We start from the raw sequence: 16541 nt of genomic DNA, 5'->3' as shown, positions 1-16541 counted from the left end.
TGAGGAACTTTATCAAAAGCTTTCTGGAAGTCAAGGTAAACAACATCTATCGGGTCTCCTTTGTCCACATGTTTGTTCACCCCCTCAAAGAAATGTAACAGGTTAGTGAGGCAAGATCTTCCCTTGCAGAACCCATGCTGAGTCTTCCTCAATAACCCGTGTTCATCAATGTGCCTACTCATTCTGTCCTTGATAATGGTTTCTACCAACTTTCCCGGTATTGAAGTCAGACTGACTGGCCTGTAATTTCCCGGATCTCCTCTGGAACCCTTTTTAAAGATGGGGGTGACATTTGCTACCTTCCAGTCCTCAGGAACGGAGGCAGATTTCAATGAAAGATTACAGATTTTTGTTAGAAGATCCACAAGTTCAACTTTGAGTTCTTTCAGAACTCTCGGATGTATGCCATCCGGACCCGGTGACTTATTAGTTTTTAATTTGTCTATCAGTTGTAGGACCTCCTCTTTTGTCACCTCAATCTGACTCAGGTCTTTCAACACCCCTTCCAATATTAGTGGTTCTGGGGCGGGCAAACACTTCTCATCTTCCACGGTGAAGACGGAGGCAAAAAATGCATTCAGCTTCTCAGCCATTTCCCCATCCTCCTTCAGTAATCCTTTTACCCCATGGTCATCCAAGGGCCCCACTGCTTCCCTGGCTGGTTTCCTACTTCTAATATATTTGAAGAAATTTTTATTGTTGGTCTTTATGTTTTTTGCAATATGCTCCTCATAGTCCCTTTTTGCCTGCCTGATCACAGTCTTGCATTTGATTTGCCACTGCCTGTGTTCCCTTTTATTAATCTCACTTGGACTGGTTTTCCACTGCTTAAAGGAGTCCTTCTTACCTTTTACAGCTTCCATTACTTTGTTTGTTAACCATGCTGGCCTCTTCTTATACCTGTTTGTGCCTTTCCTAACTTGTGGTATGTATTTTATCTGAGCTTCTAGGATTATAGTTTTAAATAGTCTCCAAGCTTCCCCAAGGGTTTTGACCGTATTTACCTTTCCTTTCAGTTTCCTCCTCACATGCCTCCTCATCTCAGAGAATTTACCCCTTTTAAAGTTAAATGTGGTTGTGGCGGTCTTTTTGGGCAACTCCCTATTTATACAAATGGTGAAATCAATAACATTATGGTCACTGTTCCCAAGCGGCGCAATCACTTTTACGTCTCTCACCAAGTCTTGGGCATTACTTAGGACCAGATCCAGGATCGCCCCACCCCTGGTAGGTTCTGAGACCATCTGCTCCATAGCACAGTCATTGAGAGCATCAAGAAACTCAATCTCTTTCTCTCGACCAGAACACATATTGACCCAATCAATCTGCGGGTAGTTAAAATCACCTATTACGACACAGTTTTTACGTTTAGCCGCTATCTTTAATCCCTCCATCATATTATAATCGTCCTCTCTCTTTTGATTTGGTGGGCGATAACAAACTCCCATAGTTAAATTTCCTTTTGGGCCCTCTATTTCAACCCAAAGCATTTCTAAAAGGGAATCTAATTCTCTGACCTCAGTCTTACTGGACCGTATATCCTCTCTGACATACAGAGCCACCCCACCTCCAACCCTTCCCTCCCTATCCTTCCGATATAACTTATATCCAGGAATCACCGTGTCCCACTGATTCTCCTCATTCCACCAAGTTTCTGAAATTCCCACAATGTCTATGTTTTCTCCCAACACTAAACATTCCAATTCACCAATTTTACTTCGGACACTTCTAGCATTTGCATACAAACATTTATAATTTCCCAAGCAAGCTAGGCCCGCCACCTCTCTCCTGCCGCCTCGAGACTCTAGCAGACAGTCCATACTGTTTGTCACCATCACAGTGGACAACTCTGATCCGTTACTCGGTAGAAAAATAGAAGCCAACCCTTCATCTCTTTGAGACGAGTCCTCCCGAACCAGAGACATTCCATCTCCTGTCGGCTTTCCCCCAAGATTTAGTTTAAAAACTGCTCTGCCACCTTTTTGATTTTAAGGGCCAGCAGCCTGGTTCCATCCGGAGACAGGTGGAGACCGTCTCTTTTGTACAGCTCCGGCTTGTTCCAGAAAGCATCCCAGTGCCTAACAAACTTAAACCCTTCCTCCTTACACCATCGTCTCATCCACACATTGAGACTTCTAATTTGCGCCTGTCTCTCCTGCCCTGCACGTGGAACAGGTAGCACTTCCGAGAAGGCCACCTTGGAGGTCCTGGCCTTAAGTCTCCCACCTAGCAGCCTAAATTTCTCCTCCAGGACCTCACGACTGCATTTCCCCACATCGTTGGTGCCAACATGCACCATGACCACAGGCTCCTCCCCAGCACTGTCTATCAGCCTATCTACTACACGCGTAATGTCCGCTACCTTCGCACCAGGCAGGCAAGTCACCATACGGTCAATACGCGGTTTCGCCACCCAGCTGTCTACTTGCCTAAGGATCGAATCACCAACTACCAAGACCCCCCCTCTCTCCCTGCCCAGGGATGGTTCCTTGGCGCGAAAGGATACCCGCTCACCAACCGAAGAAGAGGTCCCTTCTGAGGGCGCATTCCCCTTATCCTCAGCAAGGTGCCCTGTTCCCTCTAGACCCTCACGCTCTCTGGCAGCAATGGGGCTGCCACATTCAGAGTGGGGCTCATCTAATACGCCCCCAAGAGTCTTCCCCAATTGCCTAACTGACCGTCTCTGCTTCTCCAGGGCAGTCACCTCGGCCTCAAGGGTACGAACTCGTTCCCTGAGGACCAGGAGCTCCTTGCATCGAGCACACACCCAAGACTTCTGTCCTGTGGGCAGATAGTCATACATGTGACACTCAGTGCAAAACACTGGAAAGCCCCCACCCCCCTGCTGGCATTCTACCTTCATGATATATATATTAAATATACAGTCCTCTTTAAATGCTGTTGTTTACGTGGCTCCCCTTCTGGAAGGTCAACTTACCTTATTGGGAGAACAAGGAAATCAGGGATCTGGGTTCCTGGTCCTTAGGAAGCCCCCAGGCAAAGAGCCACAGGCCAAGAGCCCTTTAGCTCTCGCCCTTCGGCTCGCGCCAAAGGCTCGCGCCTTTGGCAAGGCGCAGCTTAAAATGCAAAGAGGGTGGAGCAGACCACTCCTAAGCAATCATCAACAATTACTCTCAATCAATCAATCAATCACTTTCACCTTTAGCCCACTCACCCAAACGTACAGCAGTTCCCCAGCTATCACAACTCAGCCTTTTCAGCAGTCACCCAAGCCTCAGAATGAAGTCTTTCAAAACGCAGAAATTCTTAGCAACTTCTCCAGCTGTCTCAGCTTATCAGAGCTGCTCTGCTCTGTTCTGTTCCTCTCAGGCCACTTCTTTATCAGGACCCAATCTCCTGGCTGGAACTCGTGCACTGGACTGTCGTAAGGCAAAATGTGATCCCCTGTCACTGTTCAAAGCCCCAGGTAATGAAAACCTAGGTATGAGGTCATTCAAAAGGTGTTTGACTACATTTCTTGCTGTGGGTGCTGTACAAGGAAATGCTTCTGACCATCCTGATAGTTGGTCCACAAATACTAGCAGGTACTTGTATCTTCCAGCTCTTGGTAATTCTGTGTAATCCACCTGTAGAGCCTCAAAGGGTCTGCTAGCCCAGGGCCTAGCACCTGGCACTACTACTTTCCCCTTCTTTGGGTTTGTAAATTGGCATGTGAGGCAAGTTCTAGCTTCTCTTTCTGCTTCCTTGTACAGTCCTGTGGTGACAAAAGACCATGCCAATGTTTTTCCCATACTAGTTCCCCCAGGTGTGTAGAGGCATGAAAGTCATGTATTACCTTTCTTAGGAGAGAACGTGGTAGCCAAATCCTACTGTCTTGTCCCAGGAACCATCCTTCTTGGTTCTCTTCTGCATCTTCTTTCTGGGCAGCCTCTCTCTGCTCTTTGGTATACATTGGCTTGTCAGGTAACTTGAGTAATGGAATCAAGGCCATTTGCTTTGGATGGGGTGCTGGTCTCGGCTTCAGCGCTCCTTCCTTAGCTGCTGCATCAGCCTGGTGGTTCCCTCTTGCTTCGGGTGTTGTTAGGTGCTGGTGGGCCTTCACATGAATCACTGCAACCTCCTTTGGCAACATAACATTCTCTAAAACAGCCAAAATCTGTTTTTCATGAGTTACTGGTTTCCCATTTGCATTTAGAAAATTCCTCTTTCCAGAGTGACCCAAAGGCATGTACCACCCCAAAGGCATACTTAGAGTCTGTGTAAATGTTTACCCTTTGTCCCTTAGCTCTCTGAAGAGCCTGATTCAAAGCAAAGAGTTCTGCAACCTGTGGAGAGAACGTTGGGGGAAGCGGACCTGACTCCAGTGTTTCATGCTGTCACTATCGCATAACCGATACCTTCTCTGATGAAACTGCTCCCATCAGTGTAGAGCTCCAGGTCTGCATTCTGGACGGGGAAATCTCTCAAATCCGGACAACTCATAGTAACCTGATCCGTTACCTCCAGACAATTGTGGGTCAGGTCTCCTTCTGGTAGGGGCATTAGGATTGCAGGATGCAGTCAGTTACAGGCCTCAAAGGTGATGTCATCTGGTCCTAGAAGAAGCGCCTCATACTTTGCTAGGCGTGAGTTGGTTAGCCACTTGGCTCCCCTTTGCTGTAAAAGAGGCACTACATAATGGGGACAAATAAACATGGATTCCATGATCCAATGTCAGCTTCCTTGCCTCCTCTACCCCCATGGCTGTAGCAGCCACTGTTCACATGCAGGATGGTCAACCTTGAGCCGACGTGTCTAGATGTTTTGACAGATATGCAACTGGCTGAAGTTGTTGCCCTAATTTCTGGGTCAGCACCCCACTCATCTGGCCTTTTCTCTCATGTATGAATGGTTGGAATGGTTTTCTAAGGTCTGGTAAACCCAGGGCAGTGGCTGTCATGAGTGCTTTCTTAATCTCTGTCCATATATGAACCTCTTCTGGTGTCCAAACCAAAATTTCTGGTTGGTCTGAGTGACATTTCTCCACTAGGGGGCTTGTGATTGCACTATAGTTTCTTACATACCCAGCCATTCCCAGGAAAATGTGTAGGGCATTTTAATTGGAGAAGGGAGGGGTAATTGGCAGATTGCCTCCGTTCTTTCTCTCAGGAGTTCCTTCTGTCCCTGAGATATGCAGAATCAAGATATTTTACTGACCTTTTTACCAGTTGTGCCTTGGTCTTGAACACCCTGTATCCCTGCTTTCCCAGGAAGTTCAGGAGTGATATTGTTGCTTCTCTGACTGAGTGCTGATCCGTGCCTGATAACAACAAATCATCTAAATATTGATGCCAGTTTCTCATCTCCAGTCCAGGCCTTTAGGCTTTGTGCTAAGCAATTTATAAAAATTGCGGGAGAGTTTACAAACCCTTGTGGTAAAACACACCACCTTAAATGTGACTTTAGTCCTGTACTTGAGTCAGTCCACTCAAAGGCAAACAGATCTCTTGAACCCAGGTCCACAGTAATATTGAAGAAGGCATCTTTGAGATCTAAGACAGAGAACCATCAATGCTCCCCTGGAATAGTTGGCAGAAGGGTGTAAGGGCTGGGAACCACTGGGTGTAAACTTTCGACTAAAGGGTTAATATAACGATTTCCTTTGCCAAGGCTGGAGAATCGTCCTCTGCCCATACCGTAGGATCCACCCCCTCCAAAGTCTCTGACTTTCCCTCTTCTTGTTGTTGCTCGTTCTCTGGGTCTGTGACTGCTCTCAAGGCTGCTAAATAATGAGGGGCTTGCTGCATTGAGATACTTAAGGTGACTCCCATGTCACCAAAGTGCAAGGTTGCACCAAGCTTACACAAAAGGTCTCTTCCCAAGAGGGCTATTGGGCAATCAGGGGTTAAAAGGAATGAATGAAATAAGTGATGCCCATCTACAGACATTTCACATTCTTGGAGGAATCTCTGAATACTGGGACCCCCCAAAACTCCCACTATTTGAGTGCTTTTCTCTGTAATTGGCAAGTTTGGGGGTGCAGTTGGAAGAGAATACATAGCCCCAGAATCAACCAAAGCTGTAAAAATCTTTTCCCCCACTGTGAGCTTTATCAAGGGTTCGGTCAGTGGGGATTCTGATAAACCTTGACCCTGACATCCCTAAGCTATATTCCCATGATTCAGAACCATGGATGACATTTGGCCAGAAGGAAGCAAAGGAGGAAGAGGTGGAGGGAAAGCTACCAGGGGAAAGACTGCCCCCCAATCATGGTTCTCCGTTGTGGGCAGGATCTCCTCCAATGGCCTTCGGCGCCACACTACAGACACTGATTGGGCCCTACAGGGGTCTGGGGTCTTCCTCCTGGTTGCCTCTGGTTCCCTCGGGGTCTTCCTCCCATCCCCTGTGGATTCCCATGAATTGCTCATCTTAAAAGTAAAATAGGGCCTTTTCTATGATCTTGGTTCCAAAGTCCTAATAAACAATGGGCTACTGTTAGAATCTTTGCTAAGGATAGTAAGATATGAGAGGAAGTCTCTTCTTTAGCAGAGACTTATTATCTTCATTTTGTTCTGTAAACATCTTTCGGTGGAAAGTAAGCTATCTTCTACCTCTGGAAGTCCCCGGGAGCCTATCTCTTGGAGAAGGTCAAATCTCCCTGCTACAGCAGAAGCTCTGCGCTTACTCATCCTGGAATTGGGCCAGAAGGCCTACACTGGAGTCGAACAGGGAAGGGGGAGAAACTGCAGATATGAAGTATGAGGAAGTGGGGCATGGGGGTCCAGATTAGCGGCCCCCGGGTGATATCTATTCATCTCTCGCTTCTAAGTTGGGAGATGAGATTTATTTGACCAATGAATGTAATCAGAATGTCAAAGGTGAAGACCGGTGTAGCCTATCTGTGAGTTGGCCTTTGTTTACAGAAAGGTATAAGATGTTGTGGCTATGGGGAAGAATTTTGAAGCAGAACGGAGAACGGGGTGAAGGGTTTGTTTCTCCTTCCCACATTCAATGTGAAAAAAACAATAAAAGGAATCTGCAAATCAACTCTTCTGTGCCTATGTTGTTTGGAAAGCCCCTTGATTGGGAAGGAGGAGGTTTCATCCATTTGCTACAGTTGGAGGTTTCACCGAGATTATACTTTTGGGCCCGAACTTCTACCTAGACTGCTGAGCCCACACCGGACTGGGGAAGGAAGACTGCCCTTGTATCCCGGTGCCAGAGCTGAATTTTCAGCTATCTGAGAGCCTATTGCCAGGTTGAATAGCATAAAAAGGGAGAAAATTCACATAGTCAAAAACGTCCCCATCAAATTTCATTCAGTTGGATCAAAAGTGAGTTCCATAAGCAGAGCTCATTTTCATAATTCTTAAAATCTGGCTAACAGTAATTCACTTGTTTAAAACATAAGGCATGGCGGTTAATCCACACAGTTTGTGTGACCCTAGGAATCAACCTTCCTAAGAGTAGAAGGGATTGTTGTGGTGAGGAAAATGTGGCAAGCAGCTGACTTCCTTCCATTAAGCACTCCAATGAAAAGATATTAAAATCATGTTTTTTGAACAGCTGAAACACATTTTTCTTGCCAGTACTGAAAAGTGCCTAGCTTAAAATGAAAACGTGAACCCCTTTAAGGGTTTTTAAAAGGTAAAGGTAGTCCCCTGTGCAAGCACCAGTCATTTCCAATTCTGGAGTGATGTTAATTTACAACAATTACTGTCCATGTCTGTAAAGCAACAACGGCCAACTCTAAAAAGTTTTGAACTTTTGGGAACCACATATAAGGTCAGAGTAATCCTTATATTTCATTTGTCACAAAGTGGCAAAGGACAAAAGGACAAAACAATAAAATGCAATATATAAACTTCAAAGTACAATTTTATTGCAGAACTTTAAAAAACCAAAAAATGGTTCAATTTACAAACTGCAAAATTTAGTTATTTCAGTAAACACTTCAATAATATTGTTTACAAAAGTTATTACAAGTTGCTATGTACACTCTGGAACATATAAAAGGCTAGTCAATGAAGAGGATACAAAGCGTTTTAAAAATCAGATTGTAGAAGTACATGCACAAGCATTCTCCAAAGCACAGTCACTTTAGGTGTATCTTCGAGGTAAAGGCACTTCCAAGTAAGCTTATAGACTTGTTACGAAAGCAACTACATGTACATGACAGTTCACAACTAGTGGCATAATGACTAATTGTAAGCTGAGCAACATTATACCTCTTTCAAATTTTACAAAACTAGTAATGTGTCTATTAGCTAAAACATGCCACATACCTTTTAAGTTGATGTGACATATATACTTCCACTTTAAAGAATGAAGCAGTGGTCTGATATTCACTAGAAAAAAATAATCCTAAAACAATAATCCCAGCATTATATACCAATTTGAAAAGATCCAATGATGTAGTGTGTTACCATGTAATGAAACGATATTGGTTCTCACAACACTGAAGCCAACAGCAAAATCAAATTTCTGTTCTGTTACTTCTAAGTGTAGCAATATTTACAATCGGGGTGGAATTCTAGCAGGAGCTTCATTGCATATTAGGCCACACACCCCTGATGTAGCCAGTCGTCCAAGAGCTTACAAAAAGAGCCTTTTTGGCCTAATATGCAAAGGAGCTCCTGCTAGAATTCCACCCGTTTACAATGAAAGTTAACTTTTTTACCTATCACAATATTAAAACCTATTTTAATAATAGAGTTCAAGATGTCTGAAAGACTAGTGAACCCAACAGTTTTTGAAAGGCATTTGGTTGAACACATTACGGAGGTTAGTGTGTCAGACTAGGACTAAGGGGACCAAGGTGCAAGTTCTCACTCTATGATGAAGCTTAGTGGATTAAGTGTGGGCCAGTCACGATGTTTCAGTCTAACATACTTGACAGGACAATTCCAAGGATAAAATGAGAGGGGGGGGGGAGAACCATCTCCTGTCCCCAAAAAGGTAGGAGTTTTTTAAAAGAAAAGTAAGATTAGGTCAGATTTATGTAATAATCTTCCATAGTTGCTATTCTTGAACTCATGTGCAAAGGAGAAAAATGAAATTTGCACACTTCAAGAATTCGGCCCCCACCTGGCCGAGCGGCCGCTTTAGGCTGGGGGCTGTCCATTGCCTCCCCTGAAGGAGCGAGACAATGGAATGTTCCGGAACTGCTAGGGGGCGTGGGCGGCCTTATAAGGCTGACCCCGCCCCCTGTGTCGCAGTTCCGAAAGACTTTCGGAGGAGAAGCAGCTCTGCTGCAGATCATCTGTCTTGCTGGCGGCGGCGAGCTGCGCGGCTTCTGGGGCGGTGCTGGAGTAGTTGGTCGGCTGTGAGCGATGCACATCAGCTGTGCGTTTGGGCGAGCAGCGGCCTCAGGAGCCGAGGATGTCCTTTTGGCCACGGCGGTCGGGTTTGCTACAGCTCAGTGTGGGTGGCTTCCACCCCCCCCCCCTCAACTCTTTCAGTTTAGCTTGGTTGAGCTGCATGTGTTCCCCTACAAATGGGAGGCTACTGTTGGACACCGGTTGGGCCCAGTCGGGCTAGGGAGAACGTTGGGAGGGCCTGATCAGGGGGTATGAGGCTTGTCAGTGCTTTCCCTTTGTAACAGGTGTGGTGTTCCCTTGTAGGATTTACAGTGCTGTGATGCCTTGCAAGCAAGTTAAGTTGGGACTATAATCATTGTGTCATGGGGCCTAAAAAAGGACAAGGCCCTTCCAAAGGGAAGATGCCAGCTAAGAAGCCCCTTAAGAGGCCCATCCCTGTTGAGCCTCCTGCTGAGGATAGTGAGGATGCGAGAACTCGTCAAGCCATTTTGGACCGCTCGGCCACCCTGGAAGGGGGAAAAGGGGTGGCTGGTCCATCAAGGAGAGTCACAGTGCTCAAGGGTTCCGGTAGGGCCGCCACTATTGCTTTCCAAAAAGAGGTGCTCGCGCATCTTTCCACCTTACAGGGTGGTGAGGACAGCAGTATGAGTGAGGAGGGGCAGCGGGATGAGCCGGAAGAGGTTGCGGTCATGCCACAAGACGTGGAAGGTAGGTCACTGGCATAGCAGCAGGGGATGGTGTGGCCATGGGGCCCAATAGTAGCACCCGGTTCAGGCGCAGCAGGGCTGCCTCATGCTGCAGGGTCCCCCTACGGGGGTGGGGGCCCGTCCACAAGTCACCAGGTGCCGTCGGGCTGGCCACCTAATCCGTCTACCTTTCCAGGTCATGGTGGGGTCTGGTCGCCTTGGCCTTCGTCTTCATCGGTAATAGCACAGACGGGTAATTCGGGAGGGGCGGTGACTTCTCCGGCCGGGGGAGTGCTTCCTTGGGGATGCCAGCAGGCCGCTTCCTCGCCCACAACCTGGTCCCCACAGCAATGGGGGAGTTGGGGGCTCCCATCGCATCCCCCGGTTCCGTACAGTTCAGTAGCATTTCATGCGCTACCCTTTGGGGATCCAGCTATGCCATTAGGGGATCATCTTACTGCGGCAACTAAGGAGATTTTAAAAGGCGAATATGTAGACGTTTTCAGCCTTTTATACAGGGAGCTGGAAAAGAAGTCTAAGGATGAGCTAGATGAGAAGGATAAGAAGAAACTGAGGAAGAGAAAGGTGGATAGGTCGTGGTCAAATTGGTTGCCTGGGTTCCTAATATATGCCGGGGTTATCGCCAGGGCCCAGCCTTGGAGGGCCACCCCACTCTTCCAGTACTGCAATATTATTTACTGCACGCACAACGACTTTGCGGGGGGCGTGGCTTCAATATGACGAAGAATTTCGCATGCAAGCAGCCATTGATCAGTTCCGCAGGGCCTGCAAGACCACCCTTTTCAAACAGGCATTCATGAACGGCTGACCAAGTCCACAGAGAAACATCAAAATGGTCCAGTCTGGAGATCCGCCATCATTCACAAACTGACAGGCATAGCGTCGATTAATAACGGTACTGTCAGATCTAACTTAATGTTTTTAGATTTAGTAACTGTTTTAACTAATGTATTAATCGGTTTGGGGTTAATTTAATGTTTTGTTAAATGTATTGTTGTTTTGCTGTTGTTAGCCGCCCTGAGCCTGCGTGGCGGGGGAGGGCGGGATATAAATAAAATTTTACTTTACTTTACTTACTTACATTAACCCCAGGCTTCCTTGGGACCAAATCAATCAGCAGCTTTGGCTGCAGCTTATGGTACCTGCAAAACCGAATATGGGGGATAGGTCGGACAGCGGTCATCTAGTCCAAAAGACAGTTCATTCTGCTGGCACCTGCACAACGGCGGGGTAGTCAGTTCAGCCACGGCTGCTTTGCTGGGAGTTTACCTCCCAAGGCGCGTGTGCCGGGAAAGCCTGCAGATATAAACATGAATGTCCACTGTGTGGCGGCCCCCATGCCTTCATGGCCTGCAACAGGTCTAAGCCAAAAGGAGGCAACAAGCAGCCAGAGGGAGGGCCTAATCAACAGGCTCTTAGAGGGCTCTTAGAGAGTTGTTGCAGGTTTATCCATGTTTAGATGAGAGGCGTTACTTGTTGAAGGGGTTTTCCCTGGGGTTTAGGATACCTTATCAGGGTCTTCGGACCTCGTTTTTGTGCTCGAATTTAAGGTCTGTGCGTGGCTTGGAGCATGTCGTGAGGGAAAAAATAAGGAAGGAATGCGCAGAGGGGCCTTTAGCGGTTCCCCCGGTGCCCAATTTGTGGGTCTCCCCCTTGGGTGTGGTACCCAAAAAAGCAGCGGGGGAGTTTCGTTTGATTCATCACCTATCCTACCTGAGGGGCCGGTCGGTAAATGATGCCATCCCTGTTGAGTTGTGTTCTGTTAAGTATACATCTTTTGATCGGGCAGTGCGGATTATGCGTCGTTGCGGGGTGGGCGTGGAGCTGGCGAAATGAGACATTAAGAATGATTTTGAATTGTTGGGTTTTGATTTTGAAGGTTGTTTTTACCTAGACAGAGCTCTTCCAATGGGCTGTTCCATGTCGTGCGCTGCTTTCTAGCGGTTCAGCGCTTTTTTGGAATGGGCATTGCGGTTCAGGATGGGGGTGCACGACACGGCGCATTACCTGGATGATTTTCTCTTTGTTGGCCCAGAGGGCTCAGGGCAATGTGCACGCTTGTTGGCATTTGAGCGGTTGGCCGCTGAGCTGGGCGTTCCTTTGGCAAGGGAAAAGACAGAGGGCTCAACGGCAGTTTTGATTTTTTGGGGATAGAGCTCAATATCGTGCATCAGCTGTCTCAGCTGCTGCAGGATAAGTTGGAGAACCTCCATGCCATAAAGTGGCGGCCATAAAGTGCAAGCGGAAGATCACTCTTTTGGAGCTCCAGCAGATGGTGGGCCATCTGAACTTTGCGTGCAAAGTGGTGGATCCAGGCCAGGCGTTTCTGCGTCAGTTTTGCGATGGCATGGCTGCCCTGCGTTTACCACATCACTAGAGGTATGCGCAGTGACCCTGAGGTTTGGGAGTCTTTTTTTTAAAGACTTTAACGGCACATCTTTTAGGCGGGGTGCAATGCAGTTGGAGGCGGAGCTTCAGATCGTGTCAGATGCTGCTGGCACCACTGGTTTTGGCGTGTACTTCCGGGGGCATTGGTGTGCCAAACCTTGGCCGAGGGAGTAGTTGGGCTCTGAGTTATGCCGCAATTTGACTTTTCTGGAGTTTTTTCCCATTGTGGTTGCTGTCTTTCTTTGGGGGCATTCCCTTGCCAATCACACGGTGCACTTCTGGTGTGACAACATGGCGGTTGTTCACGTTGTCAATAACCTTACCTCCCGGTCTCAGCTGGTTATGAGGCTGGTTAGGGTGTTCACGTTGTGTTGCCTTGAGTTAAATGTTCTATTTTTGGCAAGGCATGTACCAGGCATCAGTAATGGCGTGGCGGACACCCTGTCTCACCAACAGATGGTGCGCTTTCGTCAGCTAGCTCCAGAGGCCAACCCTTTTCCCGTTCGCATACCAGTAGAACTGTGGTGGATTGGAGGGATGAAGTTAGCTGGGCAATTCAACTCGCCATAGCACCTAGCACGAAAAGGTCGTATGACCAGGCAGCTAGTCAGTTTTGTTTTCCGGGTGGGGGCCGGGCTTGAAAAGGCTTGGCCGGTTCCAGTAGAGCACCTGCTGCAGTTTTGTGTTTGGCAGAAGTGTAGAGGCCTCTCCGTTAAATCTCTTAAAGGCCAGCTGGCAGGGCTGTCCTTCATTAGTAAGTCGCGAGGGTATTCAGAGGTAACTAGGGATTTCCGCATTTCAAAGATGTTGGAGAAATGGTCTCAGGAGGCTGGTCGGCAGATTGACGGTAGGCAACCAATTTCCCCTTCCATTCTCCGAGGGCTTCACACCACCTGGGCCATGGTTTGCGCCTCCATTTTTGAACAGGCGCTAGTTCATGCAGCCGCACTGACGACTTTTTTGGGGCTTTGCAGGTGTCCGAGTTGGTGGTGCTCTCCCATAAGGACGCTTCATCTAGGGCTCTCCAGGTTGGGGATGTCAAGATTGTCAAGGGTCAAGAGGTTGTACGGGTCCGCCGGTCTAAGACGGATCAAGGTCAGAGGGGTTGCACAATTACTTTGGGACCCTGGTCTGATAAGGAGTGGTGTCCGGTGACTGCTCTTGCTCATTATTTGGAAATGCGGGGGCCGGCGCAGGGTCCTTTGTTTTGCCATAAAGACGCATCCCCGTTGACTAAATTTCAATTTTGGACAGTTACTAGTCAGGCATTACAAAAATTGGGACTTGGGGGAGTAAAATTCGGCACTCATTCTTTTAGGATAGGAGCTGCATCTACAGCTGCAGCCATGGGTTACGAGTGCGAGGCTATTCGCTGTGTGGGTCGTTGGAAGTCCGGGGCTTTTCGGACTTACATACAGCCTTTTCAGACTTAAGTTAGTTATACGGTTGCCGGCTTTCCCTCCAAGATGTTTAACTGTTTGTTCTGTTATGCAAGTGTAAGTTCTAATGGTTTCTCTTTTGTAGGTGCTGCGGCTGGCGTGGAAAGGAGGATCCTGATTTGCGACCACAGTATTGTTTTCTGGGCGGCACATCAGGCCCGACGGATGTCAGTTGGATCTCAGTTGGGCCTGAGCGAGCGGGCTGACATTGAGTGGCAAGGCCAACGGGGCATGAGGTGGGCGGGACTTCTTTCGCTGCTGCTCAAGGAAAGGAGGGGCCCACCGCCGCATTTATTGGCGATTCACCTGGGGGAGAATGATTTGGGCTTAAAGAAGGGTAAGGCCCTCTCACTTCAGGCCTGGGATGATATCACCTTGATCAGGGAGAGATGGCCGGATGTCCTTATCCTGTGGTCGGCCATGTTGCCGCGCCAAGAGTGGCAGGCAGCCTTGGACCCAGCAGGTTTGGAGCGGGCCAAGAGGAAGGCCAATAGGGCCTTGCGCATAGCCCTGGAGTCGGGGCTGGGAGTTTATGTGCCACACCCATCCATTAAAGCCTCTTGTGAGGATTTGTATAGGCCGGATGGGGTTCATCTTTCGGTAAAGGGCAATGAGGCCTTTTTGGCCGAGTTACGGCACGGGCTGGAACATGTTCTGGTTTAGGTGGGTAAAGCGGCCTAAGCTGAGGCTTGGTTCTGTCTGTGGCTGTTTACTGTTGGGAACATGTTGTTTGGGGTATTGGTGAGCTCCCATGGCACTGTACTATTGGGGTGAATGGCGTCCCTGGGGTGACCGTCAAGGTTGGCTCCAAGGAGCCTTGTGATCCCGTCACTGTTGAGTTGTCCACATCCCAGGCTGTATGGCTTGGGGGAGGGTGGAGCTCTGTGAATGGGATCTCGTGCCTGGCCGGCCGGGTCTGACCCATTGGGTCGGCTCACACCCGGGGCTCGCCAAAGTTTCGGGTCAAGGAGCTGGTCTGGTTCTGATCCCTGGCTTGACCTGGCCCCACTGTTTTTCCCCTGCCGTTGAATTTTAAATAAAAGTGGTCCTTTATTCCATACTTGTGCCTGTCTCATTATTCCAAATGGGGGGGCAATTCGGTTCCCACCTGGCCAATCGACCGCTTTAGGCTGAGGGCTGTCCATTGCCTCCCCTGAAGGAGCAAGACAATGGAATGTTCCAGAACTGCAAGGGGGCATGGGTGGCCTTATAAGGCCGACCCCGCCCGTGTCACAGTTCCGAAAGACTTTTTCGGCCCACCCGCCCGTCATGCAGTGCAGGCACAGGCTGGTCGCTTTATTAAGGGCCAGGTAGGACTTTTTTGCTTCCAAACATATTGGCCGGTTTGGGAGTGTTTTCGCCTACCTTGCATTGTTCGTATGGGCGCTGACAATTGGCTAGGGCAGTGCTGTTAAATAGGTTGGTCACTGGCTGCTTACTGTTGGGAACATGTTGTTTGGGTATTGGTGAGCTCCCATGGCACCGTACCATTAGGGTGAATGGCGTCCCTGGGGTGACCGACAAGATGTACGGCCCAAGGTTGGCTCCAGGGAGCCTTGTGATCCCGTCAGTTGAGTTGTCCACATCCCAGGCTGTACAGCTTGGGGGCGGATGGAACTCTGTGAATGGGATCGTGTGCCTGGCCGGCCGGGTCTGAGCCATTGGGTCGGCTCACACCCGGGGCCTGGGGCTCGCTCAGTTTCGGGTCAAGGAGGTGGTCTGGTTCTGACCCCTGGCTTGACCTGGCCCCACTGTTTTTCCCCTGCCGTTGAATTTTAAATAAAAGTGGCCCTTTAATCCATACTTGTTTCTGTCTCGTTATTCCGAAGGGGGGGGGGCAATAGCAATTAGAAAATTACTTAATAAAATTGGGTAGCTCTGCCTTTTAAAGTCTATCCATACTTTTGCATAATTGTAAACCCTGAGTGATTTAAAATTCTAACACTCTGAATACTTTACAAACTGTCTTTAAAATGATTTTGCATCACGGCCATGAATGAAGAAGATGATATTGGATTTATATCCTGCCCTCCACTCCGAAATTCTGAGGCTTAGAGCGGCTCACAATCTTCTTTATCTTCCTCCCCCACAACAGACACCCTGTGAGGTGGGTGGGACTGAAAGGTCTCTCACAGCAGCTGCCCTTGCAAGGACAACTCCTGCGATAGCTACGGCTGACCCAAGGCCATTCCAGCAGCTGCAAGTGGAGAAGTGGGAAATCAAACCCGGTTCTCCCAGCTAACAGTCTGCGCATTTAACCACTACACCAAACTGGCTCTCAATGAAAGCTTATTACAGAAGTTATATCAGCACTTTGGCATAAGGAGCAAAGTAAATATCCAACATAAGGCAGCCATGAAACCTGCAACAACTGTGTATTTCAATCTACCTTTTGGTACAATTCTATTATAAAACAGAAACACGTATCACTCCAGTTTGGTCCCAATTTGTAAGATACTGCAATTCAGAATTGTCTGCTATAGCCCAAAGATCCTTGCATGCAGCAGCAGACAGCATGAACCTACTAAATTAAAAGACGAGATTGGATTTATACCCCACCCTTCACTACTTGAAGGAGTCACAGAACAGTTTGCAATCTCCTTTCCCTTTTCCTCCTCTACCCTGTGAAGTAGGTGGGGCTGAGAGAGCTCTTCCAGAAATTGCTCTTTGAACAGAATGGCTCTGAGAGAGCTTGTGGCTGACCTATGGTCACATCAGCAGGCGCATGTGGTCCAGAGTGGGGAATC

Source organism: Heteronotia binoei, chromosome 2 (assembly GCF_032191835.1).
Source record: "Heteronotia binoei isolate CCM8104 ecotype False Entrance Well chromosome 2, APGP_CSIRO_Hbin_v1, whole genome shotgun sequence".
Taxonomy (NCBI): domain Eukaryota; kingdom Metazoa; phylum Chordata; class Lepidosauria; order Squamata; family Gekkonidae; genus Heteronotia; species Heteronotia binoei.
Note: the sequence above shows the minus strand (reverse complement) of the source record.